A 25,319-nucleotide genomic window follows, 5' to 3' on the forward strand; every position below is an offset into this window, starting at 1 on the left:
TACTAGACCCTGGGATGCAATCATAGATATTACTTTACGGCATCCTGAGAAGGACAAAACCCACAGTTTTTGAAGTGAGATAGATGTCAGTGAAATGAAAAAATAAAAAGAAGGTAGGAGACATGGATGATTTTTTTTTTTCTGAATGTTTTTAGAATTGCGAAATAATGTGGTATTATTTTTGTGAAATTCATATACAAAAGTAAATGAAGATGCATATTCAGTACAATATTGAAGGTTACTTCAACACTTAGAAACATACAAAGTCCAATTATTTTGAATATGCAAAAACATTTTCATGCAAGGGTTTCCAAATTACTTCAACAGCAAAGACAGCACCATTCAAAACATTGTAATGCTGCTGTCAAAATGATAATTGTTTATAAAATCTTCAATCCAAGGAATAGTAAAGTCACATTAAACTGAAATCATATTTGGTGGACTAAACATGACATTCTCTCTTAGGTTATGATTGACATTAGGGGCTTAAGGAAAACCAGAAGTGCACTGTTAAGCATACAAAACCACTTGCCCTGATTGGAACAGTGCACTATACACTGTATGTCTTCTGTATTTCAGTATTGGTTTTAACTACAGAACCCATCTGACTGTTACATTATACTCTTGGGAAGTTACACTGCCTGTTTCATCAGTCACTGTTAAGAGGTTGCACAGGATAGCAAGATTTATTGAACTGAAACAGGAAAAGTCAAATTGAACTTATGTGGAAATTGTAAATCAAAGAGAAAATACAGTGCTTGACCTATGTAGGTGTGCATTTGTCTTCACAGAGGATAGAGAAACTACTGCAGTTGTGCAGCATTTTTGTAGCCTTAAATATTTTCTTTGTATATGAGCAGAGTCTGATTGTTTGCCTGTAGATGGCAGTTTTTGGTAAGCTTTGTTGTAGACATATAAGTAAATATAAGTCTTTCAGGATAAATTATCCAGTTTAGGCACTAGCTTCATCCTGCTACCTTTTTCACCGCTCTGATATATGTCCTCCTCCATGGTAAGAAACTGGTCTTCAGATCCCCACAAGTTCCCCCTACTTTCTGGGCCCCAATCTCCATATACAATCAGTAAAGTCAGAATTAAACCTCTTGTAGGACAAGATCTTTTCCAAAAGACTTCTGAATTCAATAGGTCAGGAACATCTTGATTTATTTAAAATGAGTATGTAAGTTACAGTCACAGGAAAACTTAGAGAAAATCCTAGTTTTCTATGGCTTTGTGAAACTGATTAGCTGCTTATTACTTCTGAAAGGTAGATAAAGCATTTATGACAACTTCAGATGAACCAATTTGTAGCAAATGAATCCTAAGAATGACAGGGCAAAACAATGTGAAATGATTCTTATGAATAATTTCTTATGAATTGTCACAATTTTATCTAGTCTAAATGTATATTTGCATAATTGTACAATAATAAAAAAGCTACTTAATTACTAAAGAAATGTTAGTATTCTTTTTGTGAAGTGAAAATGTACTCTTTAACTTGCCATATTTCTTATGCTTTACTAGGTTTGTCTGAAAAAGTGCGTGTGTCAGGAAAAAATAGTTTGTAAGGCAAAGCTCAGGATCTAGAATAGCTGCTTTTGTTGAAAATGAACCTGGAATTCAGATTTACCTTCTGAAACTTCTGTGGAATTGCTTTCTAACTCACTCTTAATACATTATTTGTGAATATGAATTGACACTGATAATTTAAGTTATATATTGTCAGCATTTCAAAATTACTATTCAGCAATATTCATTCCACACATAGCAATGAAAAATCAGTCACATAATTAGCAGTGCTCTTTGAATTAGACATAATATTCATATTATTTTTTTTTCAAAGACGGAAGCTAAGGAACTTATTTTCTAGAATTTCTTCAGCTGCAGAAGTACAACATGACTGTAAGATTACGAGAATGGATATTGATTGTAGTTGCCATCCCTTCATGCAATAATATCTCACGCAATCTCTTTTGTGCCCCATATAATTTTCCATTCATTACTGATAGCCAAAGCTGTAGTTCCTGTAATCGCTAATATCTGGATCTTTTTGTTGGTATAGGAAGCTAATGATGCTGTGAACAGACTCTTGAAGAGTAACTGTTAGGATTCTAAAGATCATACTTTGAGGTATAAATAGGCTTTTGTGCAGTATTCAAGAAGAACTGCAGACTGCCCTTTAGAGGGCAGAGAAATGAAGAAACAGCAAAATGTTCAGAGAAAATACACTTAATGGTTTTCAGGGAACAAAACATTTCCACAACATCATTGTATCATTCAGTACTCAGTTTGTATGTTGCCTCCAATTGTGAAACTGCCTTTTCTCAATATTATCTTTTACTGAAGTGCAGTTTATTTTTTGTAGATTTTCCTCTGAAAACGAGTTTCCCATAAATACAATTACAAAAAGCAGTGAGTGAGCAAAGATATAGGAATTGACAAATTTTTGGCTAATATTATCTTGTCCACTCCTAAAAAGCCATGAAAATTAACAAATTGTAAAAGTAAAATGAAATGCTCATACTTTCTCAGTTTCTCCAGCGAAGTTTTTTTTCTCAGGTAAGATTTCTAGGTATTGATGGTAATGCCCAACCAGGGAAAAAATAACTCAGCTCTAAGTGACACAATATCTGTCATTTTGTCTAGTGACAGTTCTCTCATAAAGAATACTTTTGTATGCTGTCCTACAGCAGAAGGTAAGTTTAAGTACTTCGACTCATACAAACAAGCACTAACCCAAGACAATGGAGGAAAAGAGGAATTGTCTCTTGTTTACTAGAGTGAAACGTGCAGTGTCCCCGTCACTGCAAGTTCATCTTTGATCTCTGTTTCCTGTCAGAATTATTTCCTGATCCTGAGGGCAGACTGAGAGATTTGTTAGAACATCCAGGTGTATGAACGGAAGCACTCAGCTATTCAATAAGATAGCCTTACTGCATTTGTGTACAGGGCTTGTTTTAGTTCACTTTAAAATATTGTATAGCTTCTTTTGGGATGTGTTGAATTACTAAACTAAAGCTTACAATGGGATGTACTTTAACAATGACTCTACAAAAATAAATAAATAATAAATAAATTCATCCACTGTAGGGTAGGGTATGTAGGTAGTATTTCTGAATACCCGAGAGCATGGGGGTAATGAAAGGAGCTTCTGCTTTGGAATTCTTTTCTGCTGTGCCACCAAAGAACAGCACTTTGACCTGCATTCATGGTGACAATACTTCTGTGCCTCACAAAAGACATCATGTTTTGTTATCATTGTGTTACTTGTCATGTGCCTATAACAATGTATAAACCTCATCCAGGAGATCTTTCCCATTAACAGCTTAGCTCCACCTGTTCATCAAAAAAGAGCTGCTAGTCACCAGCTGCATTTGCTAACTCTTTGAGTTCTAGCAATATTTGAGAACTTGCCATGAACTTCGAGGCAGTGATTTGTCCCCCAGTGATTGTCTATCTGCAGCCAGGCTTTTATTAAATTATTTTAAAGAATTATGTCTCGCGGTAACTAAATGAAAAAAAAAAAAAAATCACATGTGAAAGAAGCCAAACATTCAACTGTATATACTGTGTCAAAACACAAAACATTTTATTTGTTAAAATAAACATGCTTCTGTTTTCCAAGAAAAGTGCTCTAAAGGGTTTTGTACTGCCTAGCTATAGGAAAATAAGTCAATTCCAGAAAACATCTTGTATAAAAATTACATGAGCAGGTTCATAGGAGTTGCTGCGCTGCACTGAAACAAGTTAGGTGCTCTACAGTAATAGGGAATTAATATGGAAATTCATGCTAATCAGTTAATGTGTAATATTATTCTTCCTTTGCGGTTTCTAGCCCCACTTCAGCTCCACTGCCTATTTTACAGTGTTTTCAGAGATTTGGCTGGTAAACAAGAGTTGTAGTCAGGAGTTATGCACAGGAGAGAGGTGAGGAAAGGACAACATTCTGAGACATAGTGAACATGGAAGTGAGAAGAGCGCAGTATGTAGCAGCTCTGAAATAAATTATATGTCCACATGATATTGACCAGATATATGCTTAGAGCATCATTGAAGTAATGTTGTCATTGCAAAAATATTCCAGCTCCCAAAAGCCTGCACAAAGAGAAGGTGAATGAAAGTGTTTGTTTGTTTAGTTTAATTTAGTTGATTATATTAATATAATGTTGGTTTGCTTTTATTCTTTCTTTTTTAAAGATCTTTTTGTTTTGTTTTGTTTTTAGGACAGCTAATGTTCCCATTACCTAGAACTCTTAAGAGCTCTTCTGCAGCAGAAAAATGAGTCTCATCAGTCAGTTTGTAAACTGAAGAGAGGATTTTGGTAGACATAGGAAAATAATCTGCCACTGTATTATTTCTGTTTAAACTGCTGTGTTTTGGACCCTATGGTTTTATTTTTATTTGTTTGTTTGTTTGTTTGTTTGTTTTAATTTGTGACTGGATTAGTGCGATTTCTGCCATGCAGTCAGGGTTATCCATCTTTCCATCTAACCATCCAGTGGTTATCCATCTTTTCTTGACCACATGCAAAGATTAGATAGTTGAATTGGGCATTACGTTTGAGTTTGAAAGTGCTGACATTGTTGAGAATTGTCTAAGAGCAAAATATTGCCTAGAATTAAATTCAGTGAATATATTTCTCTCCAGTGACTTTATGTAGAATTGAATGTGAGGTGCAGTTTTGTTGCTGGCATGCTATGTTGAGCAGAAATGCATGATAGTTCAAAATAATCCATAAAGACCACTTCATCTGTTTGTGGTGCTAGTGAATTTAGACAATCAGGATTGTTTAGAGGTATTGGGATTTTTCCATCCCTTTCTAACACCTCTGATTTTTCACTAGGTTGTAAAGGTGCTTTTAACGAGCATGAGTGATCTTGGCCTACATTGTGTTGTCTCATCCCAAAATTAGTACTTTGGCATTTTCAGAAAGTATCTGCCTATTATTATCTGCTACCAAACAATATTAATAAGGCACTCCCTGGGAAGAGAACTGATGTTAACAATTCTGAGATGTACTTCTAGTTAGTGGCTTTAAAGGCTGAAAAAGGGCACAGTCAATGGACTGTAACTTTTTCTTGTTTTATAAATCTACATGTGCTTGTCATTTTTGGCATAATAATCAAACTAATAAAGTTTCCATCTCTGAAGATGATTCTAGTTCATTGCACTGAAATGGCTGAATCCATAAGCTACCCAATAAAACTAAATCATTAAGTAGCAACTAAAATGAAATATGTTTATAAAGCTATTTCCAGGTATTATCTAATGGATGCATATCATCATACCACAGCGTTTTATTTTCTCAGCAAATTGTTTTTAGGGGATATGTGCAGCAGAGTACTTATAAAATTTAATGCAATCCGATGTAATGAAGAAATTTGCATTTGAAGCACAGTCACTTACAAATGTTATGGGACAAGCAGCATTCTATTAGAAGGCATTTCAAATGTTTCTGAACAGCAGCTGAGGAGGATATTTCCTGATGTGGCTCTATTACTGAAGCACATTTTCTCTTCATCTGTAACTACTTCTTAAAAATAGAAAAGGCAAAACGGAAACTTCAGTTACCGGAGAATACAAAGGACCTCAATTCATCTTTCGAGAGAAGTAATGAGCAGAAGGCAGCAGTTAGTCATCCACTGAAGCTTTCCAGTGGAGACACTCTGGTAATTTGATTGCTCATTTTGAAATAGAAGTTCTCCCTGTCCCCGGAAGGTTTTTCTTTTTCTTGGCAGCTCTGATAGGTAGTTTGTTTCATGAAGAAAAGGTAGTGAATAATGGCTTATAAAATTTTCTCTGTCAGAATCTCTCTTCTCCCATCGTCCTTCTCCTGTTGTTTCTTCCAAATTTTTATTGGAAAAGGATCAAATACTCTTTTGAGAAATCGGTCACTATGTATGACCAGTTTGTAGGAGTCTGTTATAAGCCATCTCTAGGCTAAACAAATGCCATTGGAACTTCCCTGTCCTCATTTTTGTAGTCTCCAATTTTATAAGTCTCTTTCTTCTTTATGTCCATGCACATGAACACCTTTAACTGTATTCTTCATCTTTTTTTCTCTGATCTATCCCAAGTCGCTTTGTGTCCTGGGGCCTTCTTCCAATGCTGCATTATGTCATTCTGCCACTCTGCATCTCTGTAGAAGTTACTTTTGCTACTACTGGAAAACTACATGTACGTGCTCTGATGTTGTGTAATACAATAAAAAAGTATGTGATCTCTCTAGTTCATTGAGGCACAAGCATTGATAAATCTATATGCCTTTGAAAAATTTGGTCTGTTTTGTTGTGGAGTGAAACAGAGAGCTCAGAGGTGGAATCAGTGCTGTGTGGGAAAAGCTATTATTTCACCTCCACGGTAACAGCCATTTCCCAATGCAGCTACAGGATACAGCTATTTCCCAATTGCTGTTTTGAGGACCAAATTTAGAGATTTGTTTGCTTGCTTTGTTCAACATTTGGATTTTAAACTGCCCCCCGTTAATTATTGTAAGTGACAACTAAAATTTTAACAGCATGCCCATAAAAAGTGCAGACATAGAACACTCATTCCATAATTTGTTCTCTTCACTGCCAAAATTCACCAACATTTTAAAAGCAGGCCTTTTTTTTATTATTATTATTTTTCCAGCACATACACACAGATGTCTGCAGATGTGCTTTCTGTACACCTTCAGAGACGCTTCCTTCTTCCAGCCCACAGTGGAGGAAGCTTCTAATCTAAAACGTTACTTGAATTTTGGCATTGATACAATGAGGAAAGGACAGTTTTGACATTTCCACTTTCTTTCAATTCTAGGGGAGTATTCCCTAGAAGCTGAAGATCAAGATGCCAGCATAATGGATGAAGCAGAATAGTAATTTGTTTTATTTTTTTTTCTAGAGATACAATTTTATCTAAAAAAATTGTTTGTGATAACATGAGGGTTGTTGACATTGACTGTCATCATTCTGTCTTGGTGTTGGGACTGGTGTTCCAAATGCATGGTCATTTTTATGAACTAATGGGCAGAATACCTCTATGAAGAACCATGAGAAGGTATGAAACAAAAATATATGTAGTATTAGGAGGGGAAAAAAGTTCCTATTGTCAATCTTTCACAGACTTGCAGGTTTACTTTATATTAAGCTTTGAGTAATATATGTGCTGTCTTGTGTTTGCTTTATTTGTCTTCTCTTAAAAAAAGAGGTGTGGGGGGAATTTTTTATGGGCTTTCAATTATATTTAGGATTTTACTAGTAAAAATGTTAATGAGAATCACAAATTGCTATAGGGTATTTGGAGCTGAGATATATTACCCACTGTCTTGTCTTTGCTAGGAGAGTTTTTAAGATGAACTGCCACTGGCAGACCCTCCTTTTCTTCAATCCCTGTGTAATGGTTCTAAAACTATTTTTCACTGCATAAATGATGTTAACATATTATCTGTTCTCTTTATCCTGGCATAGCATACTGTGCAATAAGTGTTATGAATATATTCTGGTAGACTTTTCTTAAGGATTATTACACCTTCAGGACTGGCATGCCAATTAAAGTTAGCCAATTGACTTAAAATTGTTCTTAATGCAAATCAAGTTTAGATAACTATTAAGACTGCAAATAAGATGATAATTTTTAATGGAGATAGGTGTACAGAAGTGACAAGAAAAAGTTTACATATCTCCCCCTATTCATGGCAAGCAAGATCTTTTAAGATTATTGTTCATTCAGTAACTTTGTAAAGGATGGTTAATGAGCAGTCCTTTATCAACCTATCAATGTATCATCTGTCCAGTGTGAGGGAGTAGTCAAATGCAATATCATTGGACCATGTGAATTGGCAAGCATATTTTATACATAAATGTGTATACACATACATGTGGGAACTTCTTTACAGTTTTTGGTTGGTAATAGGCAGAATGGTTACCAGGCTTTAGAGTGCTGATGATTTGGCACGATCTAGTCCCTACATTTTGTCTTTGGAGGATGTTCTTATAAGTGGATTTTTTTCAATAACTATTGTAGAATAAAAGACATCCTGTTAAAAGGGGTGGGTGGGATGGGGTTGGGGAATGGGATAAAAATGTCATCATAGTAGCTGTTTATAATGCATATTAATTGTGTAGTAGTTGTATAGCATTTTGATGTGTATACATACAAAATAATTTAACATTATTAAAATAAGCAACAACTTTTAAACTAAGACTGGAACATTTGTCACATTTTAACACAGTCTCTCAAGCAAATTGGTCTAGTTTATTTGCTGTGGTGGTATATTAACTAAAATCACTATGAAGAACTGCCATCAGTGTTAGACTGTTAGACTCTACACTGCATGTGTACTTCTGTCAAATAAGTTTGGTTTCCATGTCAGAATCGTGTTAAAAAATTCTCACTGTGGAAAGATGAATAAGTATATTCAAAGCAAATGGACAAAAACAAATGAAAAACAACAAAAAAGTAGTACACGAAGGCTCAACTAATGTATGAAGAGAGACCTATGCAATTCTCAAGTGCAGGCTGAAATTCTGTACTGTGCATTTAAAATAATAATCCTAAAAGATCATTATGACTATTCACAGAATCACAGAATTTCTAGGTTGGAAGAGACCTCAAGATCATCGCGTCCAACCTCTGACCTAACGCTAACAGTCCCCACTAAACCATTTCCCTAAGCTCTACATCTAAACGTCTTTTGAAGACTTCCAGGGATGGTGACTCCACCACTTCCCTGGGCAGCCTGTTCCAATGCCTCACAACCCTTTCAGTAAAGAAGTTCTTCCTAACATCTAACCTAAAACTCCCCTGGCACAACTTAAGCCCATTCCCCCTCGTCCTGTCACCAGGCACGCGGGAGAACAGGCCAACCCCCACCTCGCTACAGCCTCCCTTGAGGTACCTAAAAAGAGCGATAAGGTCACCCCTGAGCCTCCTCTTCTCCAGGCTGAACAAGCCCAGCTCCCTCAGCCGCTCCTCGTAGGACTTGTTCTCCAGACCCCTCACCAGCTTCGTCGCCCTTCTCTGCACCCGCTCGAGCACCTCGATGTCCTTCTTGTAGCGAGGGGCCCAAAACTGAACACAGTACTTGAGGTGCGGCCTCACCAGAGCTGAGTACAGGGGGACGATCACCTCCCTAGCCCTGCTGGTCACACTGTTCCTGATACAAGCCAGGATGCCATTGGCCTTCTTGGCCACCTGAGCACACTGCTGGCTCATATTCAGCCGACTATCCACCATCACTCCCAGGTCCTTCTCTGCCTGGCAGCTCTCCAACCATTCCTCTCCCAGCCTGTAGCTCTGCTTGGGGTTATTGCGCCCCAGCTGCAGGACCCGGCACTTGGCCTTGTTGAACTTCATGCAGTTGACCTCAGCCCATCGGTGCAGCCTATCCAGATCCTCCTGCAGAGCTTTCCTACCCTCAAGCAGATCGACACAAGCACCTAACTTGGTGTCATCTGCGAACTTACTGAGGGTGCACTCAATGCCCTCGTCCAGATCATCGATGAAGATATTAAAGAGGACCGGCCCCAGCACCAAGCCCTGGGGGACGCCAGTAGTGACTGGCCTCCAACTGGACTTGGCTCCATTCACCACAACTCTTTGGGCCCGGCTATCCAGCCAGTTTCTAACCCAATGAAGCGTGCGCCAGTCCAAGCCAAGAGCAGCCAGTTTCTTGAGGAGAATGCTGTGGGAGACGGTGTCAAAAGCCTTGCTGAAGTCAAGGTAGACCACATCCACAGCCTTTCCCTCATCCACCCAGCGCGTCACTTTGTCATAGAAGGAGATCAGGTTTGTCAAGCAGGACCTGCCTTTCATAAACCCATGCTGACTGGGCCTGATCGCCTGCTTGCCCTGCAAGTGCTGCGTGTTGACTCTCAGGAGGATCTGCTCCATGAGCTTCCCTGGCACTGAGGTCAAACTGACAGGCCTGTAGTTTCCCGGGTCTGCCCTCCGGCTCTTCTTGGAGATGGGCGTCACATTTGCTAGCTGCCAGTCAACTGGGACCTCCCCCGATCGCCAGGACTGCTGATAAATGATGGATAGTGGCTTGGCCAGCTCCTCTGCCAGTTCTCTCAGTACCCTTGGGTGGATCCCATCCGGCCCCATCGACTTGTGCACATCCAAGTGCCATAGCAGGTCACCAACCAGTTCTTCATGGATAGTGAGGGCCACATCCTGCTCCCCATCCCCTTCCACCAGCTCAGGGTACTGAGTATCCAGAGAACAACCTTTATCCAGAGAACAGTCTTTAGGGTATTGCCGCTAAAGACTGAGGCAAAGAAGGCATTGAGCACCTCCGCCTTTTCCTCATCTCTTGGAACTAAGTTTCCCCCCGCATCCAGTAAAGGATGGAGATTCTCCTTAGTCCTCCTTTTTGTGTTGATGTATTTATAGAAACGTTTTTTGTTCTCTTTAATGGCAGTAGCCAGATTGAGCTCCAGATGAGCTTTGGCCTTCCTAATTTTGTCCCTGCACAGCCTCGCTACATCCTTATAGTCCTCCCTAGTGGCCAGCCCACTTTTCCAAAGATTATAAACCCTCTTTTTTCTCCTAAGCTCAAGCCACAATTCTCTGTTGAGCCAGGCTGGTCTTCTTTCCCGCCAGCTCGTCTTTGGGCACGTGGGGACAGACCGTTCCTGCGCCATTAAGATTTCCCTCTTGAAGAGCGCCCAGCCTTCCTGGACCCCTCTGCCCTTCAGAACCGCCTCCCAAGGGACTCCACCAACTAGTGTCCTGAGCAGCTCAAATTCAGCCCTCCGAAAGTCCAATACAGCGGTTTTACTGGTCCCCTTCCTGGCCTCGCCAAGAATAGTGAACTCCACCATTTCGTGGTCACTCTGCCCAAGACAGCTCCCGACAATCACATCCTCCACCAGTCCTTCTCTGTTTGTGAAGAGAAGGTCTAGCGGGGCACCACCCCTGGTAGGTTCACTAACCAGCTGCGTCAGGAAGCTATCTTCCACGCTCTCCAGAAACCTCCTAGACTGCTTTCTCAGGGCTGTGTTGTGCTTCCAGGATATGTCAGGGAAGTTGAAGTCCCCCACGAGTACAAGAGCTGACGATTTGGCAACTTCTGTCAGCTGCCTGTAGAGTTCCTCATCCGTCTCCTCATCCTGGTTCGGCGGTCTATAGCAGACCCCGACCAGGACACTAGCCTTGTTGTCCCTGCCGATCCTAACCCAAAGGGACTCGACCTTGTCATTCCCAGCCTCGAGTTCTACAACCTCGAAAGACTCTCTAATATAGAGAGCCACACCACCACCCCTTCTGTGCTGCCTGTCCCTTCTAAAGAGCTTATAGCCAGGCATTGCAGCACTCCAGTCATGAGACTGGTCCCACCACGTCTCTGTGATGGCAACCAAGTCGTAGCCTGCCTGCCGCACGATGGCTTCCAGCTCCTCCTGTTTGTTACCCATGCTGCGTGCATTGGTGTAGATGCACTTCAGCTGGGCCATTGCCTTATCCTCCGGCCTTGCCATTGTTCCCCCCTGCACAGCCCCAACAATCCTAGCTTCAGCCCCATCCCTCTTCCTACCTAGTTTAAAGCCCTCTCAATGAGCCCTGCCAGCTCCTGGCCCAGGATCCTTTTTCCCCTAAAAGATAGGGACCCGTCTGCGGCCATCAGGCCAGGTGCTGAGTATTATTCAATATTCAAATATTATTCAAATAACAGTTCTAGAGTTTCTGGGACTGTAGGCATCAATGAAAGCAGAGTAATTTCAAATAGCCCTACAAAATAATTTTATAAAATTTTGACAAAATCAATTAAAAAAATTAAACATTAGAAAATGAGTTGAAAATGTAAGAAAAATGCCACTGGGATTTATCACCTCACCTTTCATTGCAGATTTGCAATTAAGTTGAATATCATTTGTCACAAAGAGAGTTTTCAAGTCTTTTCTTCATAGTAAAGGAGAAGGCTTTCTGGAAAATTCTGGAAATTAAAATTTCCAGCAGCTGCTTCCTGCAGCTCTCATAAATATATTTCAACTGTATTTTTATTTGAGGGGCCTGTTTCTACAACTTCCTTAATAAATTCTGAAAGAGCAAAAAGGGGAATTATACTTCAGAAATTGAGATTGTTGTATTAAAGGATCAAGCTATCATGCAAGATATGTAACAATTAGTCCAAAATTGTTTGATCCTTGTGAATTTCATCATCTCTGGAGAATTATAAATCAGAGGCATGAACCTATAAATGTAACCTATAGAAGGAAATAGACTCCACAGCAGTATGCTTCATCAGCTTATTTGGCATTGTGGTTTAGGTGGAGTGACATTACATAATTTGTGTTGACTTTGTTCTGACATCTTCCCATCACAAAGGATTGATGGACCAAAGTCACAGAAATGTCATTGGTGATAAATTCAAGCCAGACTTTAATCTCTCTCACTTGATGTAACATCAAAGAGAAATAACACAGCCTGCAAGATATTTTAGACAACTTATTAAAGAAAAAAAGATCCACAACTGACAGATTGAGTGAAAATTTTATTGATAATTTAAGGTGCATTTTCCTTCTGAGTTTGTACGGACTTCGCACATAAAGCTTCCAACTAGCCAGAATTTTCAAGAAAGAAGCATTTTATGGTTAGTGTATTTCCTATATCTCAAGAAGTTTTAATGTTAATTGTTAAAAGGACGTTGAAAAAGTGATCTGTCCTGTACCTAATTTGAATAATAAAAATGTAGTTTTTATTGAGAAGAATGCTGTCAACTGCTTATTCTTGAAATCAAGACTCTAACTTATATTTAAGTCTGATGCACTTTGTCCTTAATAACTCCAGGTGTTTGCTTTAAGTGCATGAAAGAGAGGTGGGTTTATCCTTTGGTTCTTCCATAATCAGTAAGTCTAGGCAACTCCAAATAGTGAATCACTTCATGGCTTGTTCCTTATTCTTTTTCACTGAATTTTTAATGAAATTTAATACTCAGAATTTACTCTCCTCTTTCCATGTTAAAAATCTAACTACTTTTCAAAAACAGGAATGTTGAAATCACAGTGAGTATATGAGGTCATATTCTATTTCGACCAGTGATTTTGACTTGCATTCTTCATGCAAACCTGCCTGGATACAGTCTGGGGGCTTTATTTGAATAATAAATTATTGTGTATGCCCTGTGTATTCTGGTGTATGAATACATTGAAGGACTCTAGTGTATTTCTGTTGTAATTGTTGTCTCAATTGACTCATTTCAATAACTATGATCTCACATTCAGTAATGACTAATCTATTGAATTTAATGCCAGTAGAGAATCCCACAGTCAAGATGGTGAAAAACTGGGGTGAAATATTGATACAACAAGTTTTTTAGTATAAATACGCATCCAGCAGAAGGAATTGATATTGTTATATCATTTCACACACAAGTCACAAAAGGCCTTTACTTGCTATTAACTTTTGGCCATTTCTAAATTGGGCTGAATTTGAACCCATGACCTCAAAGTGAAAGGCTCCAAATCCCATTACTAAACCTGTGATCCATGCAGTTCTTTTCAACATACATGTTTTTTCCATTGTAGAAGTTCTCTTGATAAACTGATGCAAAGAAATGGGTAAACCTAACTTTTGAAATTAACATCCCATTGTTATTTCAATAACATATTTGTAATTACTTCCTTTTTCAAAAGCTAGTTTCTTCCAGATTGTTTCTTATTATATTTTTTTCTCTTGCTGGAATTGTCACTTTTCTCAAACTTAGAAAACTGTTATTTTAAGAGACATCTTGGAACATAAAGCAAAAGGCTTATTGAAATTTTCAGTGTTTCTCTGATTTATTTTTCAGTTGAACCATAGCAAGTTTAACTGGATTAGAATGCAGAAAGGAGAAACAAAAAAGCTACTTCATTTTTTTGAACTTTGTTGTTGTTGTTAAAATGCACAACAATAAAGTATAGTTTGCTTGAATTGTTAAACGATAGCTCCTTTAAAAACAATGTTATATCAGTTTTTGTAAAAATAATACAGGGCCTGAAAGGTTATTGACATTTCAGCAGGAGAAATAGATTTTGAGTTTTTGGATAGTAACATGTCCTTTAGAAATTTTTGTAGACATTTCATCAAAGACAGTGTAATTAACCTTAGAGCAGTGAACTCTAAGAACTCTTAGAACTCACCACTGGCAATCAACAGAGTAACTTTTGTCTTCTAATGGCTGCTGTTCAGTTGTATGGTACTTTTTCAGTAACACTCCCTTTTACACAGAAGCTGTATCAGCAGCTGCACCACCACCCTACACAGAATTCTGCCCCCTCCCTCTCTACACAAATACCCAATAAATAGTGTTTAAGAAATGTGGCTTGTGTATGGAAGTTTAAGCAATAAGTCAAAAGGAAAACAACAATAAATGTTTATCTCTTTTGAAGAGAACAACATTGGTGTAAGATACCCGTGAACCTTATGTAATAAGGGAGTAGTGGGAAATTTTTATTATTTTTCTAATCTTGGGAGAGGAGAAGGAAAGGAAAAATCTTTAAATGTTTGGTGGTAGTGTATCATCTTGATAAATAAAAAAAAGATGTTTTCCTATGCTGCATGATTTATGTCTGCAAATATTAGCTGATGTTAAAAGGATGCATGCATCCTTTCAAACATCCTTTTAAAGTGCATGCATCTGAATGAGGAGAGTCTTATGGAAGGGTATATATATTCAGGAAGAAATCAAAATATCTTCATACAGTTGCTACAGGTTACTCTACAAAGCTAAATACTCATATAATGCAAATAAATATTATATCTTCTTCTAAAGACGGTGCTAAACATTTTTAGCTTTACTGCATAATGACCTTTTGAATCTGAAATACTCCTTTTGAAAGTACGAAGCAGTGTTATTTTCTTTTAATGTCTTGTGGAGACCTGTGTTGATGGTTTACTTTACAGTCTAGCCTGTTGACTGTCTAGAAGACAAATTCAGTGGCTTTTTTTTTTGATACTAAAGCCCGGTTTCATTGGGCCAATATATCTTATTGTAGAGAATTCATTCTATTTACTTCTGTATGCTAACAAAAACTTGCTTCAGAAACAGCAAAGGGAATTAGTCTAGGTGATCTTTTAGGAATTAGAAAAATTTGAAAATACTGAGATTGAGGAGTTAATGATTTCTCCAGCTACATGAAATTAAAATAATAGTAAAAAAATAATTTGTTGATTTTTTTCCATGATAAAACAACATCTAAGAGATGCCTGTAAATGCTTTTTCACTGCTTCAAAATATCAGTAGGCAGTATTTATAGGTTTGTAGGTATTCTTGCAGCATATAACTGCCAAAAGATGGTCTTAATCAAAGCAATAAATTCAATAGCCAATAACACAATCTTGTCCTTCCTTGCAATTTGTATCATTCAAGTACTTCATGTTGTACTTAGTACATCTTGCCATTAGTTCATTACACAGTCCTTCTGAATTGGTCATATTTATCTTGTATCAATTCTGCTTATCTTCTTACCCTCAAAATTATTATCTACCATAACCTTAGCTGTTCGCACACTGCACATCCTAACTTGTAATTAATCTCTTCTTTAAGCGAATAGCTTTTATATTCATCCTCTGATATCCACAATTAAAACAATTTTTTTTCATGCACTAGCATATTTTATAACTTCTTGGTAATGATTATTCAAACATGGATGTCTCCTAAACATTTCTCAGCTCCATAATCCTCCTTGGTCTTGCTGTCCCCAGGCTGAATCTCTGCACAGTCACAGCAGTTGCCCCATTACTTCATCTCCTTCTGAGAGATGATGTCTTCTTTGTTTTTGTCTATCATGGTTCTTCATTTCCCATAGAAATCTATTTGCATGGTCAATTCAACTTGATATTTTAGCTCTTTCTTGTCCAGAGACAGGAGTGGTGCCCCTCAACTGGACCTGGATCTTCCAGATTGAGGATAAAGAAGAAGTGTGCCTACCCTGTAAATTCAGTCTCAGTGGGGTGACTCCAGACTAAGCAAGACATCAGTAGGTTTTGTGATACTCATTACAGTCCTTCATTTCTTAGGGGGAAGTTCATATAGACACTAAAAATATGTAGTGCTTCCAGTGCTCTTAGGTTTTGAGAGCAGATGCAGCAGAAACATCTCCTCATTTCATGTCTTTATAGGGTTTCTTCACAGCCAATATAAATGCAAGCTTTTTTTTTTTTTTTTTTTTTTTTTTTTTTTTCTGAAATCAGGGAGAGAATTTTCTTAGAAATCAGTGACTTTGGGTCTCCTCTTGTCTAGAACTTTCTACTTGTCTCAGGTGAGAAGGGCTCTACAGATTTTTTTAATGTGCCAAGCAGAGAGGTAAAACCTGCAGTGGAACATGAGGTTTTCTGGGTATATAGATATAAGACAATATCTGTACCTTTGCCAAACTTTTGGTTTGTCAGAATAACGCATAATTTTATGAAATTAAAATTAAACTTTTAAGAATCTGAGAGTGTAAATTAAAACATAAAACTTTTAATAGTTAGTACTCAGTATATGTTGGTCTCTCTGCCTCAGCTGAGACACCTGCACATTGAGCCTCAGCATTTGCAACTATATGTCTTAATTTGGCACTGAATCCCACAAGCCTTTTTCACATGACTACCCTGCTGAATTTCATCAGAACTGCATCTATGAATAACATTATAAAATTTGATTAGCTGCTTTTGAGGTTCTTGAGATTTTAATGCTGTGTAAATACTATGCAGATGAATCATGCTATAAAGTAATAATAATTGTTGTTCAGGAATTTATTTTCAACTATTGTTAAAATATTATTGAAAGATGATAATTACAGGAAGGGAGAAAAGAGGACTGTATCTAGAATAGACTGAAAAGCATTTTTCTTCTGCTTACTTACTGCTCCATCTCTGGTTAGATTTTTCTATTCTTCAACACACTGTGAAATGTGGTCCTGAATACTGATAAACCATAATGCAATGGTAGTAAATTCAACACACAATAAAATAAATTTTCAATGAGTGGTTCTTGATAAGGCAGGATATGTGTTCCTATGCAGGCACCTGTACTGTTTTTGATCAAGGTCTTTCAAAGAAATATTAGGCTGTAGAATACAGAAATTGGGTGTACACACTAAATTCCTGATGAATATAATCATCCTGTAGTTTATCTTATCATTTGTGTTTCAAAGGCTCATATACATAACAGCAACAGCAATGACAAAAATGAAATGAAATGAAATGAAATGAAATGAAATGAAATGAAATGAAATGAAATAAAAGTATTAATGTCTTGTTGCAATTGACCTAACTGTAGCTACCAGGTGAAAAGTCCTCTTGATTATGATCCAGTCTTTGCAATTAAAATCAGATGTTTTTATTCATAAATATATCTCCTGAAAATAGAAAATAGGCAATGCTCCTTCAATAATCAAAAACAGAAAATACAATAAACTACTAAAGAATTAGTTGCCTAAATCTCTGAATGAACATCTGAAATCCTGAATACTTGCTTATCATAGCTATCTCAGTTTCAGAGCATCTGAAGGAGAAAATAATAATTTCTTGGGTTTGTCTCTTTTACAGTATGAGATGAAACAGTTCTGGGGTTTTATTTTTCTGTTGGATTATTAATGGTGGAATTATTGATGAAATATTTAATATTTAGCAATTGTCAGTCCCTGGTTCTTCTTTGTTGTTCTTGTACTTTCAAATGTTTTTTGTTGTTGTTGTTGTTTTGTTTTTTCCTCTTTGGCTTTAAAAGTAAATTGGAGGATATTTATTGAATTGATGAGAGCCATATTTCATTTGGCCATAAATACAATTGTGGGACAGTACGTTGGAGAATTTTTCTCTTTAGAGTGGGCAAGTTTTGCTGGCCGTATTGAGTTCTTGAGTGCCTTTGAGTACCACCAGTCTTCCCTATTAATCAATTAGTTTATTTATTTATTTTCCCACATGCTAGTACATTTTATTTTCTCTTTTGACCGCCAGCCAGTTCAACAGCTTTCTAGTTTAGGTCTTTGATTGTAGTTATTTAAGGTCTGTGGAGCAAGAGAAAAAGTGCTCTATTCTTTCAATAAAAAAAAATAAAAAACAAAATTCATGAGAGCTACTATGTAAAGCAGCAAAGGGATTTGAGTCATTGTAGAAAACCACAGTGAGGTGATGAAAGGGATACATTTGTGAAGAAAAGTGTGAGGTTTTGAATGGAAAGGGAAGAGAAAATGAGGTTAGGTGGGGAAGGGAAAATGCCATGTTTCAAGGAAAGGAAAAGGATAGTAAATTATTTTAGAGAGATGAAATACAAAATTTAATAGAAGTGTCTCACAGCAGAAAAAGACAACAGAAGTGGGAAAGCCTGGAAGAAAAGTCTGGAGGGAAGGAAAATGTAGTGGTGTTGTTGGGACAGAGCATGAGTCTGTCAGATTGGGCAGTAGGAGAGAAACAAAGTATACTTGTCCTTGAGGAATTGGAACATGAAACAATGTAAACTTTTAAATTTTTTAAGTTATAAAGAAATCTCCTACAAAACATAATAAACAAAATTGTTCTACCCTGCCACACTTTATTAAGGATCATACACCCTCATGACGGTTTTCATGCGTATTGTGATCCTCCCTTGTTTATTAAAGATGCAAAGGGATAACATCCTTTCTTAAACAAATCACCTCTTTTAAGGTTATAAAGAAGTTCAAGTCAAACAAACAAACAATTAAAAAAAAAAAAAAAAAAACATTTTTTGTGAATGTTAAAATAATTCTGAATTATAGTCTATTAAAATTGAGTCATCTGTCCATCTCAGTTTAAAATTTTGTTGGCCCCTTTGCCAACATCATTTGATATAAATGATGTCAAAAAGTAACATGAAAAAAAGAATATTTAAATCAAATATTGAGTTAAATTGTGGGGAAAAATAGTTTTCTACCAAATCCAGTAATATAGTCCTCATGTATTATTTCGTATGAATATTTTCTGAAGTAGAATAACAGCTTGGGCAGCATCTGTGTTTGTTAGAATTTCAGTCAGTGTTGTAGATTCTTCTTTGCTACTAAGTTTAGTTGCCATTGTATTTGGTTGCTTTACTTAATGTTCTTAAACATTGCCTAAATAATAAAATATCTGAAAACTGTCAGTAAGTGATATGGTATTTTTTATCTTCTTACTAGTAACAATAATAATAGAATATGAAATACTCTCCAGCTCTTGTTTAACAGAGTGTCAATGTCATTGGAATTCTTCTTGAATAATCAAACGAAAATAAAATTTCATTCTAGTGGACTAAGATATTCAAATGTATTTTGATGAATGAGGAGTGTATTGATGGAAATTGCACAGTCTAATTAGTTCATGAAGATGCCACATCCAGACTGCATGATATATATCAGTAAGTGACAATATTATGTTGCTTCTACTGTTTTAATTCACAGACAAGAAAAAAAAAATCTATGTTTTGCTTTCATTTCAGCATATACTAATACAGCAAGTACAATATTTTTCCTTTAGCTGTCCAAATATGAAAAATAGTGTGCATATCATCTAGGAACCCCTTAAACAGCATAAGGTTTCAGGTTAAACATAGATCTTTTATCTTTTCTAGACCAAATGAAAATAAAAACTTAGGCCCTTACTTGAAAGCTAACTAAGTTAATATTGACTTAAAAATGTGCAAATCTAGGTGACTACATGAGTATTTTATTACTGAGATCAAAGTAATCTGAAGTCCTAGTTTAGGATAGGAAGCAGCTTCCAACGAATAAAAACTTAAATTGTATGTTTTGCCACCTTAAACTGTGAAGATGTTTTCTGACTGGCAATGGCATACATGCAATCCCCCACCACAGCTATGGTCACTCACTAAAAATACACACAGGTTTTTACATATCAAGGTTGCTTTTTTTTTTGTTGTTTTGTTTCTCTTTTAAAATCAAAGGTTGGAACAGAATACGCAACTTCATTTTAAAGATTTTCAGAGATATTGGCCACAACAGCTTGAATCTAAAAGCTCCTATATCCCACAAACACTCTTCAAAATATTCTCCTAAATGTCACTTAGGGTGTACTCTAAAAAGGGCCTCAGATCTTAAATGTTCCTCCTCCAGCTGTAATTCAGCTCTGTTATAGAGCTCTCAGATTTTTCTTTAATATTTTATTATCTGCATCACATTTGGGAAAAAAAAAAAAAAAAAAAGTCTATGAGCTGTGGCTAACTGTAATGTATCCTACTGTGCCATAGGGCACAAACAGACAAGCTCAAGACTACAATGAAGCACTTCTAAATATTTCTGTGGTTGGAAATTTCAGGAAAAAACAAATCATTACTTAGTATAATATTTAAACATAGTTATGTTCCCCTATTGGAAGCAGAGTAAAGGATGAAAAGGGAGAAGTAAAGACTCTGTCCTCATCTTCCAATTACATGATACAGATGCTGAAGACAGCTCTTGGAGGCATATTAATCATCTGTCAAATTGCTATCTAGCTAAAGGGCCAAATGATATTTTCCAAGCTAACACTATGGTTTTTAGATTTTTTCATAACTAGTGTAATGATTTAAAGGTCAGTTAAATGAGAAGTGTCATTTTCATTTTATTTAATGACACTTAATACTCAAAAGATTTACCTTTAGCATATTAAAGATAAAATAATGCTTTCAATGCCTACTAGTAGATTTAATCTATTTATTTGAATAGTGAATACACAGTTTTCTCTGAATCCTCCCTTCTCAGTAAGAATATGGTCATTACAATGTCTACTGTGAACAGAGGATAATCTGTTACATTATTTGTACTCCTTCAGCTGTGAGCTTCACTCACAGGCTTGTGCTCTCTCAGCTGGTAGTTTGTTAGCTCTCAGCAGAAAGTAATGATGCCTTCAGTCTCATAGTTGCTAACGGAATGGTCTGATTTCTGCCTTAGAGAACTTAATGTCATGCATGAACTTACATTGATGCAACTCTAATATCCTTCTTTGCCTCTTACTTCTATATTCAGTATTTTTAAACAATATGTCACAGAAGGAAGCTAGAATATCTGAAGAAGAAAAACACTGCAAGAAGGATGGCAAATACATACTTATTGTTAACTATTATTTTGATGAAGCCTAGTGCTTTCCAGTGAAAGGGAGGGAAGTACAATCATTTATCACAAAAAGTTGCCTTCTAATTATATTGGTTCTTAGAAATTAAAACATTTCTTTTGTGTGTGATTTATTATTTCATGTTCATGTAATTCTTGTCAACAAACTATTTTTTATTTCTTGTTCAATTTTCTGTAATACGGTCTTTCAAAATAACACGTAACACTAATAGGTCATGTAAACGAGTCTTGATAAGGTCACATGCAACAATTACTTCTTTTACAGACAGTAGCTAAAGGGTGGAAATTATTTTAAAATGACATTACTCAAAAGCAAGTCCAAAAATTCTTTTAATTAAATGAAACAATGTTCAGTGCTATGTTCAGTAACTACAAATATGTTCTTACCAGTCCTTTAGCAACATTATCAGCCATGGAAAAAGGAAAACTTAGAAAACCAAGCAGTTGCGAGTGAATTACATTGTCTGGGGAGATGAATATAACATACAAAAGCAAAACTGAAATGACTGTACTGCTTCTATTACCACTACAAAGTTTTACCTTCCAAAATGGTTTAGTACAAATTCAGATACGAGGCGTGGGAATAAGCACATATTACTTGTAGTTTGACTAAATAATCCACAAACTGTAAACATTAAGCAAGAGAAAACTTTATTGAAAACAAGCAACATGTACTGAAAGTATGGAAATTATTTAAAAACCCAAACCAAATCAATGGTTTTGTTAATAAAAAGGGCAAAACTACCACAAATCTCTTTGACATTTATGTTTTCAGAGGTAGATATGTAGAATATACTCCATAATAGTTTACTTTACCAGCAACATTTGACCTTGTTTTTCAGAAACACCTCAATTTATTTGCACATGTAAATCTGAAATATGAACTGTCTTTTAAGTCTTTGAGACACAATTAGGCTCATAAGATTTGGAGAGTGTCTATACTGCATAAATACTATTGTGATCATTAACTTATGAGTATCCAGGCTCAATAGAGAATTACTTTTTAATGTGGTGGTTATAAGTGTACTGCACCGTGTAACATACAACAGTTTTGTTTTGACAAATACCTTGTAATTAAATTATAATATAATTAATATACCTACATGTCAAAAATGCATTCATTAAATATGAAGGGAGTTAGAATGATGATGAGCCTCTACTAATATTTCATCCTTCTGCAAGTGAGGAACTGTGACAACCATCAAACTGTGATTCCAAAGACATTGCTATGCAGATAAGATTTAGTCAAAATCAAATTTCAAAGTGCTACTGCTTACTATTTTTTTTTTTTTATTATTTTAAGCTTGGGAACTAACCTTAATTCTATCGGGCATGTTTTGTTTGTTTAAAAAAAAATTATGAAGGTTATATTTTTGAAAGTAAATTTAGATTAATTATTAAATGGTTCTTGATCTTGCTGCTTTTTGGATGAAAACATGTGCTGACAAAGTAGTTTTAGTCAATAAAGAATCATTTTATGAATTATTTTAGGAAATATTTAGGAATTATTTTAATATTAGAAATGGATTTCAAATCCTAATCCAAGGGGTGAATAACTTCATCTTCTTCTGAGAGAATATGATTTGCATTCTTGATCTCTTGATTTCAATAAAAAGTACAAACCTATTTGCACTTATAATGGAAAAGAACTATAAAGTTAGAAATTATGGAAACTGAGGTAAGCATGAACTAATTTGAGTTTCTTAGCCTGATGCTTAAATGACTTGCTCGGGAACAGAACAACAAGGTTCTAAATGCCTAAAGATGGCTGGTGAAGAGGTAAGTATAGTCCATTTTGCTATACAGCACAGAGGAAATTTAGCATGCAGCAGGGAAAGTAGGGGCTATGTATTAAAAACATATATATACATTTCTAATAATAGGAGTTATTTCTAATAACTCATTATTAGAAAAGATTAGATATAGAAAATAAATTATGCATGGTTTCATCTTACATTTAAGATTCACATTTGGAATGTAGGAAAATTTCAGCCTTGACTATTGCACAGACTTCCTGTGAAACCTTCTAAAATCCACTTAACAACAGTGCTAAAGAGCAAAAGAATAGATACTATCTGTGTATCATTCATCTTTGAAACTCATTTCTAGCGTGCTACTTGATACATGCAGGTTTTAATGAAAACATATATTATGAAATGTGTATTTAAGGAGCAGCAGTAGTTTCACCAAGGAATTGCAATGAATGTTTCTGCCAGAACATACCTGATGATTTTGAAGAACTGTTTGCTCATATTCACAATGACTGGAGACAACTTTATGCAATAGCCCAATTATATATACTGAAGTAGGGTTTTGCCGGACATTTAGGTCATCAATATTCGATGAGTATTCATGTAGTGGGCTGTCTTACCTGGATATTTTCCTAGAGTGTAGTTCCTCAGAAACTTGCACTGACAAAACAGAGGAGAGGGTGGATTGTATGTGCAGAAAAAATGGGCAACAGTGGGTGAAAGACACGGGGAAGTTCTTAAGCTGGCTTCATAGTCAAATATGTCATGTGTTGTAAATGAATTCTGATTGAATCCCTGGAAAACCTTGGACATACAGAATATTAGTCTGCAGAACCTCTAAGGAATACATGTTCTTATTAATTCTACATCAATAAACATATGTTTATAGCATCAAATGAATTCTACTTTTCATTGTGTTCATTATCTCATCATCTTTATAGTCTAGAAAATAGAATTAGGCATGTGCAATACAGACAGCCTCCAAAACAAATAATTTCTATGGTTCTTTCCTGCTGTTTAACTACACAGAGATCTATTACCAGGAATGCTTCATTTTGCTTGACAATTGGAGAATAAATTGATCTTATAGGTCATTTCACTGATATCACTGATTTGTCTTATGAATGGTTCTATCTGCTCTTTATGGATCCTATTCAATAAAGATGAAAATTGCTTTTGTTCTGAGCTGGATTATACGAATATTAAAATTTATGAATTGTAAACCTGGTAAAAAGTCTGAATCTTGTTACTAAATGAATCTGTGTCCAGTGTCTTTTTTTTTTTTTTTTTTACTTTAATTTTTACATTAATTTAAAGAGATCTGTTTAGGTTTTATATCTATATTGGTACAGTGGATTTTATTTCATGAATCCCAGATTTTATATATATATATATATATATATATATATATTTCATATCACCGTAGAAATCTTAGAATTTGAAAGATATACACAAATGATGAAATGTCTTTGGAACCTACTTTTCAAGATTTCCACATTCTTTCATATTGTTTTTGTACAGCTTTCATTGGCCTACTGCTTATGTGTACCCTTGCTGTTTTTGAGAGTTCAGCCATTTCAAATCCATTTTGAAGTTGGCTGATTATGCAACCTAATTCCACATTCATCAGTCTTCTATAGGTATGTTATTTAAGCCAGCTTTATAGCAATAAGCTGTTGGCTCAAATCGCTATAGAGTTGTCTATAGCATGTTCTACGGTTCGTATTCTTGGTCACTGAGAGCTCTCATATTGTAAAAAATATATATATATTAATATTAATTCTTCTTTCATACCTAATTGTTATTCAGTGCAATAATGTTCATTGTTTGCTAGAAATTCTTATCGAGCAACACTGAATTAAAATTACTGAATTGTTATGATACCGAATACAGTATGCTAGCCCCTGTTCTGCTTTAGCTGTTTTTTTGTGATATCAAAGTTCTGGATGAAGTCTACTCAACCTGAGTGGACTGTATCCTTTCTTTACCCTTGAATACAGTGCAAGAACATAATTGTGAATAGTGTTATGGCATTTTCTTATTGTGTGGATTGTTCTTGAGAGGTGCTAAAATATGCCTGTTGATATAAAAAAAGCATGTAATCCACATAATCCACTTTTTTTTTTTTTTTTTTCCCCATATGGTAAATTACATAGGAACACTCCAGGATAAAGCAGTTGTAAGAGATTCTGTTTGTACAACTGAACTTGCACATATGACAAAATACTGCGTTGCTAGCTGGTGTGGCTACAGAAGCTAAATTTTCTATGGATAACAAAATGTTAAATATTATGTTTAACATATATTACTGAAATTATAGTAACTAACATAAAAGTGGTAAGATCTCTGGGAATCTAGGTTTTAATTAGATGGTGCTACAATAGGAAATGGAACTAGTCAGCAAAAAAAACAAAACAACGCTCTCCAATGATATGGCAATCTAAACAAGCAAATAAGTAAAATGGCCAGAGAGCATAAGTTAAAAGTATTGTTTAGCATGACTGTAAATGCTGTTGGTACCTCACAGTTTTCTATTGCTTGATTTGTTTGTTTGTTTGTT

This window comes from Aythya fuligula, chromosome 2, assembly GCF_009819795.1.
Source record: "Aythya fuligula isolate bAytFul2 chromosome 2, bAytFul2.pri, whole genome shotgun sequence".
NCBI lineage: Eukaryota > Metazoa > Chordata > Aves > Anseriformes > Anatidae > Aythya > Aythya fuligula.